The 17700-nt window shown below is 44.0% G+C and overlaps 1 pseudogene across 1 annotated transcript; it reads right to left on the reverse strand.

Moving 5' to 3' along the window:
• Positions 1 to 16250: 16250 nt before the first annotated feature.
• LOC308418881 (glucosamine-6-phosphate deaminase 1-like) lies at positions 16251 to 17340 on the reverse strand (annotated as a pseudogene). Its single transcript has one exon. The product of its transcript is annotated as a glucosamine-6-phosphate deaminase 1-like (transcript).
• Between the last annotated feature and the right edge of the window lie 360 nt (positions 17341 to 17700).

A 17700-nucleotide genomic window follows, 5' to 3' on the forward strand; every position in this document is an offset into this window, starting at 1 on the left:
TTTCTTTTCTTTTTTTAAAGATTTGTTTATTTATTCCATGTATGTGAGTACATTGTCATTGTTGTCAGACGCATCAGAAGAGGGCATCAGATCTCATTACAGATGGTTGTGAGCCACCATGTGGTTGCTGGGAATTGAACTCAGGACCTCTGGAAGAGCAGTCAGTGCTCTTAACCGCTGAGCCATCTCTCCAGCCCAATGAGTTGATTTCTAAGAATTATGTAGGAAAGATAACTAGAATGACCAAAATAGCTTTAGATTTTTATTTTGTTAAATTTTATTTTGTGCGTTGTTCTTTCAAACACCAACCTTGCCAGTGTTTGGGACAGTCATGTGTGTGTGTGTGTGTGTGTGTGTGTGTGTATGTGTGTGTGTGTGTGTGTACTCATAGCATCCATGGAGAAGTCTGAGGATACCTTCTTTTGGGAGTCAGTTTTTCACCATATGGATCCTGGGCATTGATCTCAGGTTGGTAGGCTTAGCTGTAAGAACCTTTACCCATTCTTCTGGCCCCAAAAATGAGTTTTAAAAGAAACATATTTAGAGAAGTCGGGCTTTCTGATATCAAGTCTCACTACAACACTACACAGGTAAAGGGAGAGTGATGAAATCTGAATCAGCACCAGGGAAGCGAGGTGGCTTGTGGATGCACTCCCAGAACAGCAGAGGCAGGCCTGGAGAGATCACTACAAGTTTGAAGCCAGCATGCTCTACACACTGAATTCAACCAGGCAGGACTACCATGAGACTCTGTCCCAGACAAGCAAACAAATTCACCAATGGAACAAAATAATCTTCAGATAAAGATTCAAATATATGAGAAAAAATTGTGTTAATTTGTCGTTTGTTTGCTGAGACAGGGATGTGTAATCCACACTAGCCTGGAATGATTACAGCCCCCAAGTTGGCCTGTAACTGGGGTGTTAATCTTTCTGCTTTAGCTTCTTGAGATTATAGGAGTTCGCCAATATGTCCAACTACATTTCTTTTCTTTCCGTTTTCTTTTCTTCTCCAGTTTACTTTTTTCCACTTTAGAAATATTATAAATAGTGCTGTATAGACTATGGTATGAGTTTGGAGTAGACAATTTTTTTCTAATTTTTTTCTTATTGGTGGCCCTATGTGCACAGGCACACCTGCATCTGCTGTGTGTTCCTCACACATTTGAGTTCCTTAGAGGAGCGAAGTGTCAGATCCCCTGAAGCCTGAGTTGCAAATGGTTGTGGGCTGCCCAGGGTGGGTGCTGGAAACATAACCTGGGTCCCCTTCAGAGGCAGGAAGTGCTTTCTAAATGCTGAGCAATCTTTTCAGACCGTATTTATTCACTTTTGAGACTGGGTGTCACCTTGCTTCCCAGACTTCCTCAAACTTGAAATCCTGCCTCCACCTGTCACATTCTAGGGTTTCAGGTGCATGCCACCACACATGGCCTTTTGACTTTTGACGAAGGTATGACTATCCAAAAAAAAAAAAAAAAAAAAAAACCCAAAATGATTGCCTTTTTAACAAACCGTCCAGAATAACCACATACATGAAGAGCTGGCCGAGTGCTTGCCTACTGGTCCTGAAGCCCTGGGTTCAACCCCTAGCACCACATAAACGGGGTGGGGGTGCACCGCTGTAATTCCAGCACACAGGGAGGTGGACCTGGGAGAACCAGAATTCAAGATCATCTTGATCTTCATCATAAGCAAAAATTAGCTCAATGTGTATTATGGAGGCTTAACGTGCAGAATGAAACATAAATCTATAACATTAATATTTTTCTTAAATATCAGGTCAGGATGGAGAGACACGGGAAACTGAGGGGAAATGAGAGAGAAAACTATTCACACAGGGGCTGAGTTTGCCTTACCTGCTGGGTGAGATTCAAGAATCTAAATCACAATGGAAAATTCCAGGGTTAATGTCCGTTTTCCTAAGGAAAACTCCAACAATAGTATTCAAAACAGCAGCTGAACTGTGCTTGTCTATGATCAGGATGTCTGTGCCCATGAGCATCCCTAACTCTGAACAGCAAGCCTCGAACCTTGTAAAACAACCACTGCACAACTTCACTGCAGAGGGGAATTCTCTAAGAGAAATAAGTGAGCCAGATCATCTGCTTTTACTTAAAGATTAATCTGTTTAATAGTTAAACCTTGTTAAATAGTACATCCTCTGAACCCTCTGATCAAGATAATATAAAGCCACAAAATCATAAATATAAATATGTATGCATATTTTTATCTAATATATGAGTGCTCTGCTGTATATACATCTGCCTGCCTGAAGAGGGCATCATATCCCCCTATAGATGGTTGTGAACCACTATGTGGTTAGCTGGGAATTGACCTCATGACCTCTGGAAGAGCAGCCAGTGCTCTTAACCACTGAGCCATCTCCAGCCTGTATGCATATATGTTAAACATTATAAAGACACATTTATGTGATTCTGTCTTGAAAAGTCTACATTCATATCTTAGATGTGTACTGTAATTTTTCTAAGTATGTCTGTCTCTGTGTCTCTTTGCCTCTGTTGCTGTCTCTCTGTCTCTCTGTGTCTCTGTCTCTTTCTGTCTCTGTCTCTCTGTGTCTCTATCTCTGTCTCTCATCTCTGTCTGTCTCTGTGTCTCTGTCTCTGTCTTTCTCCGCTTTCATCCTCTCTTATCTAATGAATGCACTGACTGTTTCACTCTTACTGATCCTAAAATTCTTTTGGTCAGGATCGTCAAGGGTCTGGTCCTGAATGGAGGTCCTTGAGAAGGAAAAGAACTTGAGAGGCTGTCTGGGGCAAGGTTCCTCACCATTTCTGACAGATATCGTATATTTAAAAATGTAATCAGTAAAGAAAAATATGTCAGATGGAAATTAATCAAAAGGAAGAACTTTTGTTTTTTCAATAGAGCAGCTTCACAGTTTACCCATACCCGTAATTCCTGGAAAGGTTGAGGAGACAGAGGCAGGAGGATCCCAACTTTCAAGGCAGCCTAGGCTATTTTGTGAGACCCTGTCTTAAATGACAAATGAGGCCAGCGAGACAGCTCCATGGGTAAAGAAACTTGCCACATAAATTGATAATCTGAATTCATCCTCCAGATTCCGCAGTGGAAGGAAAGAACCGAGAACTGAAAGTTAACCTCTGACCTCCATGAGTGTGCCCAGGCCCACACAGCCCACAGTGATGATGACGATGATAGTGGTGGTGGTGGTGATGATTATAGTCAATTAAAAGAAAGCAACAAAAAGGAGACTGAAAAGATGAGTCACCAGTTGGGAAGAAATATTTACTACGTAAATGTAATGGAGAGTTCCCAACATTTCACAATAAGGGCATTTTGGTAAAATAGAGCCCTGAGTTAGAGTCCCAGCACCCACACTTAAGAAACGAGGCACACAGTCAGTCCTGTAGATCCAAAGGGGCAGGATCGCCATGACACAGGCAACAACAGGGTATCCCGGAGGAGTCCAGTGAGGATCCAGTGTTGATAGTGTGGCAGAAGCCTTGAACCAGACCAACAATTCCTTCCAACAAACATTTGTAAGTAAAGATGTGTAGACAAAAGGGTGTACTGTGGGACACACTGTGACACACTCAGTTCCATAGCAAGATTTTGGGAGAGAGGGGTTGCCAAGTATGGAGGGATGAGGAGATGAGAGAGATTCAGGTACATGATGTGAAATTCACAAAGAATCAAAAGTTAAGAGAAAAAAAAAGGAAAAGAAACAAGGTAAGGTAGCACATATTCATCAATCCCAGCACTAGGGAGGTAGATACCAACTGATCCCTGGGGCTCCTTGGCAAGCCAGCCTAGTCTTCTTGGTGAGTCTTGGGTCCCAGGGCAAGACTGTCTCAATAAACAAAGCAGACAATGCATAAGGAATGGCACTGGAGTCTGATATAGAGGGGAAGGAGAAGAAAGTTAGGTCAGACATGGTGCTGCACTTTAGAGACAGAGGCAGCTGGATCTTTGTGATTTTTGAGGTCAGCCTGTTTTTATATAGTTAGCTTCAGGCTAATCAGTGAGATTTTTGTCTCATAAACAAAAAACACAAAAAAGGAAAAGAGATTCCATTTCTAAATTGGAACCATAGTGGAATACCCACTCAAAACCAGCGAGAAAAAAATCACCCTTAATTGTGGACTGTAACTCTAGCACTTGGGGAAGTGGAGGCTGAAGAATCAGGGGTTCAAAGTCATCTTCTGCTAAATAGAATGCTCAAAACTATTCTGGGTTACATGAAACCTTATCTGAAAATCCTCTGGAAACAAACCAACCACCCAGCCAACTAATGACTCAATCAAACACCCCCTTACCTGGTTGCCTGCTACACAAAGACACACAGACACAGACACACATAGACACAGATACACATACACACACAGACACAGACACACACACACACACACAGACACAGACACACACACAGACACATAGACACACACACACATGAATCAGTGAAGATGTGGGACAACTAGAACTTTCTGTTTCTGTGGAGATACAAATCAAGACAGCATCTTGCTATGTAGCCAAGGTTGGCCTCTGACTCATGATGTAGCCCAGGCTGGCCTCAAATTCTGTCAATACTCCTACGATGATGTATACAATAGCTTTATTGTCAAACTAAAAACATCCAAAATATCCCTCAAATGGCACATGGGGAAACAAACAGATTCACCCAAACAGTGGATCACTCATCTACAGTCAAATTGGACCAACCACCAATTCTCTCAACAGTGTTGAACTACAAATGATTCCCAGTGACTCTTAACAGTACAGACTGGCATTTGCTAACTAGGTGGCATTATTTAAAAGGGGAGATCAGGGCTGGAGGGATGGCTCAGTGGTTAAGAAAACTTACTGATCTTCCAGCGGAGCTGAGTTCAATTCCCAGCACCCACATGATGGCTCACAGCTGTCTGTAACTTTAGTCTTAAGGGGTCTGGCACCCTCTTCTGACCTCTGTAGGCTCACACACATGTGGTGCACATACACACAGGCAGGCACACATACATACACATAAATATTAAAACATTAATAAAAGGCAAAACTCTGTGAGCCACAGAGATGGTTGAACAGATTAAGACACTTGCCACCAAGCCTGATGACCTGACTCCAACCATCGCTGTGCACATGGGGAAAGGTGAGAACTGACACCTGGAGGCTGTCCTTTGGCCTCCACAGATGCACCATATCACTTTCTTCACTATTAAAAATAAATAAATGTAATATAAAATGAAAGGCAAAACACCAAAGTGGAAAAAATCCAAATAAATGGCTGCCTAGGGCTCAAAGTGGGATGAAGATCCAACATGGAAGGGTCAGCAGGGAATTCTGGGAGCAGTAGAAATGCTCTGTGTTTGTGGTAGTGGTTACATACTGCATGTTTTTGTCAACACTGGAAAATGTGTGTTTTAAGTATTTAACTCTTAATAAACTTGGCTTTAAAATATTGTGCTTATGGGACTTTAGATAGAAACGCAACTAAAAATACACAACCGATCATAACAATGGCATAGTGTGGTTCTAAAACATTCTTCACCCTGTCTCTGTGTAGGTGGAGTAGAGACAGTCTAGTTTGTTTTAGCTATTCTGTTAGCGATGCATGTTTAAAAATGTAAGGGTAAACAATAAAGGGTAGAGATAAAATACAGGCATCTCTTGCTTGCCATCCCCAATCTGCTATAGAAATCAAAACAGAAGGTTCTCATTGTCTCTGTTTTTGAGACAGAGTCTCATGTGATCCAGGCTGGCCTCAAATTTACTATGTAGCTGAGGCTGGCCTTGGATTTCTCATCTTCTTCCCAAGTTCTGGGATGGCAGCTGTGTTTGGCCATGGGTGGGGAGTTCCCACTGATTTTGTTGTTGTTTTGTTTGAAACAGGTTCTTGCTTTATAGCTCAGACTGTCTTGAAACACCTATGGCAAGCTTTAATCCATATTTTTTTAAAAAGAAAATGTGACAAAGTGAAGCACATTGACATAAAAAAAAATTTCCTAAAACACGAACAAACTATAATTTGACATCACTATATATGTGACAATTTAAAGTGTTTAAGTTTCTTAACTCAGAACAGTTTGTACTGGCGTAGGATGGACACAGAGACAAAAGCAAGTGGGCCTTGAAGCTGGGATCCAGGTTGTGTTTCAACCTATGAGGTATAAGATGTTCCTCTTAGGGATAAAACATTCCACCTTGCAGGAAGCTCCTTGAGCTGGAAGCCAAACAGCACAAAATAACTTCAGGAAGTCCCTGAAACTGAACATCTTCGCCACAGCCCTCTCTGTCTGGATAAGCAATAAAAGCTAAGTCCCTCTCCGATGAAAGAGAGCTAGGAAAGAGAGCTGCGCTGCAGAGAAGACTCTCAGACAGGCTGAGCAGCCAATATGACTCAGACAAGCTGAGCTGCAACCCTAACAGTTGCCTGGAGGGGCAGAAAACAGCCTAGTTACCTGGAAGATGTTTAGACCAACTGAGGCATCCCAAAAGGACATTCTCCAAACTGCTAAGCTGCCTGTAGTGTGCTTCCGGGTTTCTTTGTGAGTTATCACTGGTGCTGAGGTGAGCTTTGATGTTGTGGCTGTCTTTTGGTAATTTCTGTTCCATCAAGTAACCCCTCACCATATTCCTGTAAGTAACTCCAATAAAATTCACTGGTTCACCAGGTTGGACTTTGGTGGCATCTGTACTTTGGTTCAGTAGTGGGCTCACTCTCTGGGGTGAGCATGTGTGTCTTGAGTCTCTCCAGAAAATGTTGTGTCACACAACAAGATGCTAAGTAATGCTCTAACTCTGAGTTATAGTCCCATCCCTCTATATGTTTTGTTTGTTTCTGACACAGAGCTCACCATGTAACCTAGATGGCCTGAAACTCACTGTGTGGATGAAGCTGACCTTAACTCATAGAGATTCACCTGCCTCTGCCTCCTGAGTGCTGAGATTAAAGGCTTGTGCCAACACCTGGCTTCCCATTCCTTTCTGACTTGAGACAAAAGTCTTGCTGAGTTGCCCAGGCTGGTCTTGAACTTGTGATCCTCTTGTCTCAGCATTAAATAGCCAGTCTGCATGGTACAGCAGGCCTAGTAAATGAGCTGACTTGTAAAAAAGGTGACAGGGAAAGGAAAGGCTTAGTTTAAAGTGGCTAGAAAACCTAGATCTCTGAAAAGAATGAAGCCAAGTGGGCCCTTGCTTTAGACTGTTATGTATTTACTTTGATCTTAGCCAGAAGGCCAAAAAGTAATTGTCACTTATTTTTTAGTGCAGCTTTTAAAAAAGATTTGTTTTCATTTTTCTTTTTTTTTTTTTTCTCCTTCTCCTTTGTCTTTGTCTTCTTTAAATGTAAGTATACTGTAGCTGTCTTCAGATACACCAGAAGAGGATATCAGATCCCATTACAGATGGTTGTGAGCCACCATGTGATGCTGGGAATTTAATTTAGGACCTCTGGAAGAGCAGTCAGTGCTCTTAACAGCCCTCATTTTTATTTTTTTAGACTCTATTATGACTTTGTCTAATCTTGAGACGGTGTTTTAGGGGGTCTTGGAGATGTATCTCAGGGCCTCACTGTGGGTACCACTGTGCCACACCTGGAGATGTATCTCAGGGCCTCACTGTGGGTACCACTGTGCCACACCTGGAGATGTATCTCAGGGCCTCACTGTGGGTACCACTGTGCCACACCTGGAGATGTATCTCAGGGCCTCACTGTGGGTACCACTGTGCCACACCTGGAGATGTATCTCAGGGCCTCACTGTGGGTACCACTGTGCCACACACCTGGCTGACACTAGACTTCCTATATTCTACTTAATCTTCTCAACTCCGGTAACTAAAAAGCCTAGGTGATATAAAATCCTGTTTATTTTATTTTAATTTTTACTATGTATGGGTGTGATCTCAGAGGCCAGAAGAGAACATCAGATATTATGGACCTGGAATTCCAGGTAAGCTGTCCTCTGTGGGTGCTGGGGAACTAAACTTGGATCCTCTCTGTTTTAGGATTATTATTGCTGTGATGAAACACCATGACCAAAAGTGACTTGGGGATGAAAGGGCTTATTTGGCTTGCTCTGCCACAATACTATTCATCAATGTGGTGATTTGAATAAGAATGTCCCCCATAGGCTCTCATATTTGAAAGCTTAGTCACCAGAGAGTGCCACTATTCAAAAGGCTTAGGAGTTGTGGTCTTGTTGGAGAAAGTGTGCCCCTGGGGGTAGGGGGAGGGCTTTGAGGTTTCAAAAGCCCATGCCAAACCCAGAAACCTAGAGTCCCTCCCCCCACCTCTCTTTCTCTGCCTGTGAATCAGGATGTGACTCTCAGCTTTTTCTCTAATGCTTGTCTGCACGCTGCCATGCTCTCCCCCTATAATGATATTGGACTATCAGGAAATCAGGACAGTAACTCAAGCAGGACAAAAACCTAGAGGCAGGAGCTGATGCAGAGGCCATGGAGGAATGCTGCTCCTCTTACTAGCTTGCTCCTCTAGGCTTACTCAGTCTGCTTTCTTACAGAACTCAAGACCACAAGCCCAGGGATGGCACCACCCACTATGGGCTAAGCCTTTCCAAATTACTAATTGAGAAAATGTCTTACAGCCTGGTCTTATGGAAGCATTTTCTCTATTGAGGTTCCCTCCTCTCAGATGGCTCTAGCTGTGTCAAGTTGACATAGATCTACCTAGCACACTCTGCTACAGCAGTATATACTCTTAACCACAGAGCCATCTTTTCTATTTCTTGTTTATTTTATTTCATAAATGTATGTGATGGTTTGAATGATAATGGCTCCCAGGAGTTCATATGTTCAAACACTTGGTCTCCAGTTAGTGGAACTGTTTAGGAAGGATTAGGGGTGCAGCCTTATTGGAGGAGTTGTAGCCTTGTTGAAGAAGGTATGTCAGTAGAGGTGTGCTTTTCTCTTTCTCTCTGCCTGCTGCCTCCAGACGAGCATGTAAAGCTCTCAGCTACTGCTCAAGCATCATAGCTGTCTGTCCTGCCATGTTGACCACTGAACCTTCTAAATTGTAAGCAAATGAACTAAATGCTCCTCACAGCAAGTGAACTGTAGAGACAATGTATTAGTTAGGGTTTCCCAGAGAAACGGAACTGATAGAATAATAATCTGTTAAAGGGAGATTTATTAAGATTGGCTTACTATTTGGGTAGTTCATTAATGGCTGCCTTCGCCAGACAGGATAACATCACAATAGCTGTCAGTCCTTAAGGCTGGATGTCTTAGCATTCCCAATTTGGTACTGACAATGGAAGCTTAGTGGAGAGCCACTGGTTTCTCATAGAAAGATTGAAGATGCTGGGCTCTGATGTCAGTGAAGAACGGCAATGAAGACAGCAGTGGCAGCAGCAGGGTAGATGAATGCTGTTTCAATGGAAAAGTCAAGTAGGCAAAAAGCAAATGCTTTGCTTCCTCAGACTTCATCATCTAAGGTGGCACCAGAAGGTGCTGTCCACATTAGGATAGCTCATCCCACTTCAAGTGACCTGGTTAAGCAAAGTCCTTATAGGCTCCAGAGACTTGTCTCTTAGTTAATCCCAGATGCGGTCAAGCTGATCACCAAGACTAACAATCATGGTGGCCAATCAAAGGATCCCCCACCTCCTGTTTTTCTTGTTTGTTTGTTTTAAGATAAACTCTCCCTGTGTGGCTCAGGCTGGGTTCAAACATAGCTGTCTGTTTTAATGCTCCAAGTGCTGGGCTCATAGGTGGGCACCACCATCCAAGGCAGGAATTTTAAAAACTAATTTATATCATAGAATTTGCCAGTCACCTTTTAGGTCCTTTTATTTGCCTGTGTCTATTTAATTATTTTTGAGATAGGGTCTCAAACATGTGGTTCCAGAGCCATGGCCTGGAATTTACTATGTAGGCCAAGCTGATCTTAAACTCATATAACGTTTACCTGCTTCTGCCTCCCAAGTGCTGGGATTAAAGGCCTGTACACCATGCCCATCTTTATTGTGTGTCTTAAGCAGGAATCAACTTTCTTGTAGTTTCCTGAGGTTTCTCTGCTTAGCCTCCTTCCTGTGTCCTCACGTGCTGGTCTCTTGGTCTAAGTTAGTGGTTCTCAGCCTGTGGATAATGACCCCTTTGCCAAATGACCCTTTCACAGGGGTCACCTAAGACCATCTGTATACGAATTTACATTACAATTCATAGCATTAGCACAATTACAGTTATGAAGCAGCAATAATAATAATTTTATGGTTGGGGGTCACCACAACAGGAGGAACTGTATTAAAGGTCGAAACCTCAGGAAGATTGAGAACCACTGGTCTAAGCTCTGTCTGTGTCCTAACCTCTTTTGCAAGGATGCCAGTCATCAGATGTCCACACACTGCAGCCCATTTTACCATGTCTCTTCAAACTCTGTCTCCAACTACAGTTACATGGCTGAGAGTCAGAACTTTAACATAGGGACAGTGTGACAGACAGAATTCAGCTCATTACACGATGTCAAGGGCTTATTGTAGGTAGTAATGAAACAGTTCTAGTATAAGATGGTAACAAGTCTAACTGCACGTAGGCAGGATACAGAGCTTTCCTGGCTGGGATAGTGACTTTTGTTCTAGATACTCCTCCAGCATGGTCTTTGCCTTATGGTTTCTTGACTTCATCTTTTTCTTTCTTCATTCCTTTTCTTTGTGTGTGTGGTATGTTTGTATGTTGTGTGTGGTATGATTATGTGTGTGTTGTGTATGTAGTGTATATGTGGTATTTGTGTGTGGTGTGTGTGCACATGTATGTGCGTGTGTGTTGTGTGTGTGTGGTATGTGTATGTAGTGTGTATGTGGTGTGTTGTATATGTGGTATGATTGTGTGTGTGTTGTGTATGTAGTGTGTATGTGGTATGTGTGCATGATGTGTCTGTGGCATGTGTGCACATGTGTGTGCATGTGTGGGGTGTGTGTGGGATGTGTGTGTGTTGTGTGTATGTGGTATGTGTGCGTGATGTGTATGCACATGTGTGTGTGTATGTGGTATGTGTGTGTGGTGTGTGTGTGGTATGTGTGTGTGGTATGTGTATGTGTAGTGTGTGGTGTGTGTGTGGTATGTATATGTGTAGTATGTGGTGTGTGTGGTGTGTGTATATGTAGTGTGTGGTGTGTGTGTGGTGTGTGTGTGGTATGTTTATGTGTAGTGTGTGGTGTGTGTGTGTGGTATGTGTGTATGGTGTGTGTATGTGTAGTGTGTGGTGTGTATGTAGTGTATGTGTAGTGTGTATGTGATACATGTGTATGTGGTGTGTGTGTGTGTGGTATGTATGTGGTACATGTGTGTGTGTGGTGTGTGTGGTGTTCAGGAGAACATGCAAAAGCATTTGCTGGTCAGAATTTTATGCAGCCTGTCTTCATACTTTGTTGTCCACTGTCTTTTGTTGAACGCACTGATCCCACTTGCCTGGCTGGCCGGGGACCTGAAGGACTCCTGTCCCGCTGTCTCTGTGTGTACATCACTGAGACTGGTGGGGTCATGGTTGTTGTTGTTTATCTACTTTTTAAAAAAGATTTATTTATTTCATGTATCTGGGTACACTGTCACTGTCTTCAGACACACCAGAAAGGGGCATCAGATCCAATTACAGAGGGTTGTGAGCCACCATGTGGTTGCTGGGAATTGAACTCAGGACCTTTGGAAGAGCAGTCAGTGCTCTAACCACTGAGAAACCTCTCTAGCTCTTATTATTATTATTATTATTAACATGGATGTAGAACTCAGGTCCTCATACAAGCACTTTACTAACTGAGCCATCTCTTCAGTCCCCTTCTTTTAAAAAAAATTACTACTACTACTACTGTTTTTTTAGACAGGGTTTCTCTGTGTAACAGACCTGACTATCCTGAACTCACAGAGATCTACCGGCCCGTGCCTCCTGAGTCCTGGGATTAAAGGCATGCACCACCATGTTCAGCTTTACTTTTTACTTGTTGAAAGTGTCTTATACAGTCAGGACTGGCTTGTTATCTAGATCTTGTTATGTAGATCAAGATAAACCTGATCTCCTGATCCTTCTGCCTTTATCTCCCAAGTGCTAGGATTAAACTTGTGAACCTTGACACTTAGTGTGCACACTCCCAGCTTCTCTGCCGCTGCTGCTGCTGCTGTCTTGCCTTTGTAACCTCCCCCCACCCTCCTGCTTGTCCCTCGTGGTAATAAATCTCCTTTGTGTTGAGAATTTGGTGTCTGGGTGTGTTCCTCCATTACAGATGGAACCCAGGTCTCATGATCATCAGGAAAACATCCCACTGATGTTTCCCCCAGCCTTATAAATAGTGAAGCTCCTGTTATATTGCTGGTGACGTTGGCTTCCTCCTACCCCAGCCTCTGGCACACTGGCATTGCAGGTGCACACTACCATATTCTATATTTTAGTTCCATTATGATCTTCCCATCCTTGGTCCCCATGAGATGCTCTTCCTGTGAACGGATCTTATGCTTTCTCTCTGCAAGTGCTCTAAGTTCTCCCTTTAAAATGGGGCACATTCTGTCCCATGCCCTTTCTGCTCAGCAAGTGCATCTCCAAGGCTTCTGCTGTATCTCTTCTTTGGAGACGTCATTTATTATTAAAATTTAATGATAATCACTTATATTTATAGCCCCTTTTCCATGTACAAAGCTCTTTTCTATCCATTATCTCTTCTAATCCTCCCAGCATCTGTGAGGAGGAGGAAGTGTGTTTTTCTCTACAAATGAAGAAAATAAGACTCTCAAGAGTAACACCAGAACTTGGGGGGGGGGGGCTGAGGCAGGAGGATTGCTACAGTTGGAGGTCAGCCAGAGCTGCTGAGTAAAATGCACACTAACAACAACAACAACAACAACAGTAGCAAAATGTCTGGGAGGGGCGCACACTGGTAATCTTAGCATTTGTGAAGCTGAGGCAGGAGGATCCCAGCAAGTTCAAGACCAGCCTGAGCTATGTGTCTCAATCCTCCTATCATATCTCCCCTCGCCAGGAAATGAGCCACACAGATCATATGTGGCAGAGTTTAGCTTCACATTCTGGTCTTCTGGTTTTGAGTAGCTCATGGGTTAGATATTCTTCTGTTAAAAACATCAAACAAAAGCCCACTGAAGCAGGGTTAATGCATGCCTGTAATCCCAGCACTTGGAAGGTGGAGGCTGGAGGATCAGAAGTCTGAAGTCATCTTCAGTTACGTCTTGAGTTCGATGCCAGCCTGGGTTACCGGAAACCCTGTCTCAGCAAATAACCAAATCGATATATAAGCTCCTGCTATCTCTTTTGGAGGAATGCAGATGAATTATTTAAGACTCTTTAGATTGGAAACAATAACAAAACATAAGAGAAACTGGCTTAAGCAGAAACCAAATTCACTGACTTACCCCAGGATCAATCCGGGAGCTGGGTTGAGAAGGGTTCTGTGGGACCAAAGCACTATTGTCAAAGAGGGGTAGACAGAACTTCACAGAGAGCCTCTGATCTACAGAGGAAACCATGGCCCAGCCCTGCAAGAACTCTCAGTGAACCCATTGATGTTCTTCTGTTCTGGACAGCTCAGTGTGGTTCAACGGGCTAGGAAAAGAATAATCGAAGACAAAGCAGAGAACAGAGCAGGGAGATAGCTTGGAAAGCAAACCTGAAGCATCTGCAGCAGGACCCCTCTGTCCTCTCCTTCCTACATCTTCTCCTCTCGACTCCAGTACTCCTCACTGGAGCGCTGCACCTCAGGGGCCTCACCCCTGCTCATTAGATGAGTAAGTTCATGACAGGTTGACAGGGCAGCTCTCTCTTCCGTGGCATGTCACAGTGTTCTTCCCTGGCTTGTGTCCCCATCTATAAAGTGGGAAGAGGCCCTGCCTCTCCAGCTCATGCTTCCAGGACCACAGGGATCCTGGGCAGGTGGAAAGGAAGGCTCCTTCAGAGAGGAAAAAGAGAAACCGAGTTCATGCTTGCACTCTGGCCCTGGGGATGATGAATTCACATGGACCTAAGGTCTCGAGTTATAGAATTTGGTTATATTAGAATATATTAGATTCATTCTCTCTTTATAATTTGAGATTCAAAAATGCCCATTTCTTATAAAAACATTAAATACCACCACCACCACCACCACCACCACCAACAAACCCACCCTGTTACCTGTTTCAACTTCTTACAAGTTGAAAATGTTGGTGTGGGATGTAGCTGTTAGCAGAAAGCTCTCCTAGCTTGATCTCCAGCACTGCACAGAACAGGTGTGTTGGGGAACGCCTGTGATTTCAGCACTTGGAGAAGGATACAGGATTCCCGCACGTTCAAGGGTAACCTGGTCTAACGTAGAGTACCAGGCCAACTACAACTACTTAGCAAGACCTTGTGTGAACACACTCTCCCTAAAATGAAGCAGACTTTTATAAAATATCTAATCAAACAAACAAAAACAAAACCCCGAAACCCCCCAACCAAAGACCAAAAGAACAGTCCCTTATCCCACTGAAAAAAAGACATTTAAAAAGATCACATGAATCTTTGCATATAGATATGAGCTTTTTTCTCTTTTTTTCTTTTCTTTTTTTTAAAAATATTTTTAATTATTTATCTATTATATGTGAGTACACTGTAGCTGTCTTCAGACACACCAGAAGAGGACATTGGATCCCATTACAGATGGTTGTGAGCCACCATGTGGATGCTGGGATTTGAACTCAGGACCTCTGGAAGGGCAGTCGGTGCTCCCAACCTCTGAGCCATCTCTCCAGCCCTACATATGAGTTTTCAACAAATGTACTTCGTTTTTTTCAAAATCCATAAAAGACATTTTATTTGAAAATATTAAATTTAATAGAAAATATCACATTGTAAACAAGTTCATTGATTCATTAGCTTAACACAGAATAATAGCACAATCACATATAAAAACTACAAATACTGGTACCAAACGGTACTTCTGGAAGAGCCTGGGCCAGGATCTGAAAGACCTCGCCTGGAAAATAGGTGGCTCTAGCTTCAGACAGGCACGAGGACTTTAGAGAGGCAGCGACCACTCACAGAGGCAGAGAATATAAAGACAGGCCAAGCAGAGGAGCCTGGAAGGGAGCTTGAAGGACAGGTGGGTGACGGGTTGTAGTTCTGATGCTCTGAGAACACCGGAGAGCACCCTGTAACCCGGAGAGGTGGGATCACAGGGAGGCTTAAGCGAGGCGACAACACGAGCTTGTATAATGTTGGCACTCAGATATGCGGAGCAGGAGAGCATGGCACAGAAGTACAGGTGCCAGCTCCCCACCTCGGGTGAGAAACACTGAAATCATGGCCGTGTTTGTGACCCGAGTGCATCTCCTTACTAGGGAGTGTATAGAGAATCCATTGAGGAACAGAGCTCAGACAGGAGGACTTTTCACTGTTCTCTTGTTGGAATCTTGAGAGACAAGACTTGGCTGGCCTTTGGAAGCTTTACCTGTAAGTCTTCCTAGCCTTGCATGCCCAGTCCTACCCAGAAAGCCTGTTTACAGAAAGGCTAGCTATTAGCCAGGCTCCGGAAAGAAATGGTGCACAAGGCAAATCCAATTCGCAAGTACTCAGCAGTGGAGAAGTCCAGTAAGCTGCCTCTGACTGTGCCCCCGTCTCCTAAGTTCTATTCCATTAGAAGCTGCATCTGCAGCACAGGCAGAGACACCTGACAACTGTGGATGCCAGCGGTTTTGAAGATGACTTCACACAGACGCCGCTCATTTAATCTTTAATCAGACTTCTGTAGTTATTTCCTTCAGACATTGGTTGGCCCTTTCTTGTTGGTCTTAACTCTGACAGGATTTTAAGTATTCGTTTTAGCGTAGTCTACCTTTTACCTAATCTTCCCCTACTCCCCTTATATATGTATTTTTATGTTTAAAATAAAGGTGGTCAAATTAAAAAGGGGGGGGGCTAGCTATTGACAACAGAAAGACAATCCACACAATGGGAACAGGGGACAGGTTTCTCACCCATGTACTTGGTTCTGGCAGGAAGGGCTGCTTCCTTGTGCATAATTCAGGTTCTGGAAGTATATTCTTTAAAACAAAAATTCTCAATGGAAAGGCTGCCATAAGAGGGGCTCACAAGACTCCAAAAAAATGATGTCCAGGGTGCACAAGCCCTAATCCCTTCCCACTTAGGAAGAAACGCATACAGAGTTCTCGATGGGAGTGTGCTGGCCATGCCCATAGGTGCAGAAGGGAAGCAAGTGTCCTCACCTGGGTATAATGACAATCAGTGATGGAGATCTCTGTTACAAAACTTTATGAACAGGGGCAGAAGGTTGGGGACATAGCTTAGTTAGCAAAGCACCTCCTTGGCATGTGCATGGGCCCCGGGTTCAGACCCCAGTACTGAAAAAGGGGGAAGTTATAAACAGTGTTCCCCACAGCAAAGCTCCCCAGCCTGTATGTGTCTAGCCAAGGATCTGCAGCAGCCATAGTGGACTGAAAAGTAACCCTACTCTCTCTCCTACAGACACCCTGTCCCTCTGTGGTACTGAGCACATGTCCCAGCACAGGCTGGTCACTGTATGGCTTCTTAGCAGATTGGCTTTTCTGCATTTCCTTCTCCTTAATACTGTACAGGGGGTCCACCAACTTGTTATGAACAAGCATTAAACCTTTGAAATACTTTACTGTCTTCACTTTTAGTTCCAAGGTGGCGTCCTCGTCACACACAAACACGGTTCAGGGATGCTGCTGAAAGGCAGACACTGTCCACGTGTGGTCCACACCCTCTTCAATGGCTTTGTACAGAGCGAAAGCCTTGTGAGCACCTGTGATGAGGATCATCACCTCTTTAGCACCCATGACAGTGCCCACACCCACTGTCAGGGCCATGGTGGGCACCTTGGCAAGATCACCATCAAAGAATCTAGAATTGGTCAGGATGGTGTCCATGGCCAGAGTCTTCACACGGGTCCTGGACGCCAGACTGGAGCCTGGTTCGTTGACAGAGATGTGTCCAAGGGGCCGATGCCTCCAACAGAGTTCAATTCCTCCAGCAGCCTGGATCTTCTCAAAGGCATCGCACTCGGCCTGCAGGTCAGCTGCATTCCCATCCAAATTATGGGTGTTTTCAGGGTGGATGTCAATGTGCTTGAAGAAATTATTCAGCATGAAGGAGTGGTAGCTCTCTGGGTGCTCTCGAGGAAGACCCACATACTCGTCATCCATGTTGAAGGTCTTCACATATTTAAAGGACAGGTTCCCATTCTTATAGTACTCAATCAGCTTCCGGTAGCAGCCAAGCGGGGTACTCCCGGTGGGGAGCCCCCAGGGTGAAGTACTTGCCAGGCCCTGGGTTAAACTAGGTGATGCGGTTCCTAATATACTTGGCCGCCCACTCACTGGCCCGTGAATAGTCCAGGATAATGAGCTTCATCTCGACTCGCAGGCTTCCCGAGGCTGCAGCGGCTACACCACGGGCGGCCCGGCCCCAACAAACATACTTCTGTGTGTGGTCCAGTGTTCGGGATCCACTAATGTGCATGCACGCACACGTCGTGTGCACGCATACACACACCTATAAAATGGGGCAAAATTTGCCCACTTTACAGATAAGGAAACAGGTCCAGATAGCTCAAGTTCAAGGGTAGTGTTAGTTTGTCTGGGTTTCAAAGGCTAAGAAAAGACATGATGAGTCAAGCTGCCTCCCAGGAGTGTCCCTGGGGGCGTTCTTTGTCCTAATCACTACCCTAGACTTTAGGACGTGGTTGTTTAGATCTTCATGATGTGCAGACTT

The sequence above is a fragment of the Micromys minutus genome (genome assembly GCF_963924665.1).
Source record: "Micromys minutus genome assembly, chromosome: 3".
NCBI classification, from domain to species: Eukaryota; Metazoa; Chordata; class Mammalia; order Rodentia; family Muridae; genus Micromys; species Micromys minutus.